This window comes from Bos javanicus, chromosome 15 (genome assembly GCF_032452875.1).
Source record: "Bos javanicus breed banteng chromosome 15, ARS-OSU_banteng_1.0, whole genome shotgun sequence".
NCBI classification, from domain to species: Eukaryota; Metazoa; Chordata; class Mammalia; order Artiodactyla; family Bovidae; genus Bos; species Bos javanicus.
In genome coordinates this window covers 33,318,666-33,321,106 of record NC_083882.1, presented here as the reverse complement: position 1 = coordinate 33,321,106, position 2,441 = coordinate 33,318,666, and positions in this window count along the sequence as shown.

Here is a 2,441-nt window from a genome sequence, read left to right as displayed (position 1 = left end):
GAAGAGAAGGTAAATTATTGCCTTTTCTGTTCAAGAAAGTAGGAACATAGGTGACATTTTAGAAATATTTCCAAATTAATTTATAAATTACAAAACTAAAGTTATGTGTATATAATGCCATAACCCTGTTGTCCAATGTCGGGGAAGCTTTGTGATTAAAAAGATACACTGCGGCAACGAATAGTTCTAAAATCATAGTATTTCACTCACATGTCTTAGGTAAAGGAGGGAAAACTTCTACTCATTGTAATTTTCCTCAGAACAAGGGCTCTTATCATGTCACCCTCTTTTTCTTTGTTTGGCCACGTCACCTGGACTGGTGGTATCTTATTTCCCTGACCAGGGATTGAACCCGTGCCCCCTGCATTGGAAGCACAAAGTCTTAACCATTTGATGACTAGAGAAGTCCCCTCACCCCTGGATAAGGTGGATACTCATCCGACTATTTAATTACTAATAGTGATGGAGAACTTATTACCCTACAAGTGAACTCATAAACATTAGGAACAGAAAATTCTTTCAGTTCAGTTCAGTCACTCAGTCGTGTCCAACTCTTTGCGACCCCATGAATCACAGCACACCAGGCCTCCCTGTCCATCACCAACTCCTGGAGTTCACTCAGACTCATGTCCATCAAGTCAGTGATGCCATCCAGCCATCTCATCCTCTGTCGTCCCCTTCTCCTCCTGCCCCCAATCCCTCCCAGCATCAGAGTCTTTTCCAATGAGTCAACTCTTCACATGAGGTGGCCAAAGTATTGGAGTTTCAGCTTCAGCATCAGTCCTCCCACCCAGGACCGATCTCCTTCAGAATGGACTGGTTGGATCTCCTTGCAGTCCATGGGACTCTCAAGAGTCTTCTCCAACACCACAGTTCAAAAGCATCAATTCTTCTGTGCTCAGCTTTCTTCACAGTCCAACTCTCCATTCCATACATGACCACAGGAAAAACCATAGCCTTGACTAGATGGACCTTTGTTGGCCAAGTAATGTCTCTGCTTTTGAATATGCTATCTAGGTTGGTCATAACTTTCCTTCCAAGGAGTAAGCGTCTTTTAATTTCATGGCTGCAATCACCATCTGCAGTGATTTTGGAGCCCCCCCAAATAAAGTCTGACACTATTTTCACTGTTTCCCCATCTATCTGCCATGAAGTGATGGGACCAGATGCCATGATCTTAGTTTTCTGAATGTTGAGCTTTAAGCCAACTTTTTCACTCTCCTCTTTCATTTTCATCAACAGGCTTTTTAGTTCCTCTTCACTTTCTGCCATTCTTTAGCTTCAGCAAAAAAAAAAAAAAAAACAACAAAAAACAAAACCATGTCCTGGAAATTTCTGCTCCTTGGCTTCCAAGCAAATCCATTTCTACATAATGTCAGGTATGTGCTCTTGAGTCTTCTCTGTTTTGGGTAAAATATGCCCAGTATCTTTGACAGCCCTAAGTAGTGATTCAAAGCAGGGTCTCTGTGATTAGGCTTATGGGCAATAATTTATTTAGCCCAGGTGTCGGCAATTTGTCCCCGTAAAGGACCAGATTATAGATCTTTAGACTTTGTACAGTCTCTGTTACAATGACTCAGGCCTGCAGTTGTAACACGAAAGGAGCCACAGACAATATGGCTGTGTTCCAATAAAACTTTATTTTACAAAAACAGGGGTGGGTTGGGACTTGGGCGGAAATTTGCTGAGCACTGATTTAGTTAATTCTTTGATGTTTTCTTGCCCAGGAGGTGGCTCAGACAGTAAAGAATCTGCCTGCAATGCAGGAGACCCAGGTTCAATACCTGGGTTAGGAAGATCCCCTGGAGAAGGAAACGGCTACCCACTCCAGTATTCTTGCCTGGAGAATTCCATAGACAGACAAGCCTGGGGGGTTACAGTCCATGGGGTTGCAAAGAGTTGGACATGACTGAGCGACTAACACACACACACACTGTTGAATTCTCAAATCTCATCTATTTGATTGACTCCTTGTCCCTCCATCCCTCTTAAAACGTGGCCTCCAGACCTGGAGACAACCTCCAGATGAGGGTGACCAACACACAGTCTAATGGGCTTCCTGGCTGGCTGCCTCTCCTAAGAAGAACACTGATACAGGAAGACTGTACCACGCAGTGGGTTAAGGCAAAGAATACTAGCTCTGCCACATATTGTGTGCCCTTGAGCAATTATTCGTCTTGTTCTGAACCATGGCTTCTGCATTCTGAAAATAAGCACTGCATACCTGTCCTGAAGAACTGCTTTGATGATCTTCGATAAAACATGTAATGTACGTATCGCAGGGCCAGCACTTAGAAAGCAGCTCGAAATATTAGTTGTTACAAATGATGTTGTGCTGTTCTGTTCTATTGTGACTGAGCGTTGGAGCCCAAACTGAAATAAAAAGGAGGAAAATTCCACTCTGGTTAAAATTAGGTTACGGCAGTCAGCTTCTGCCCTAT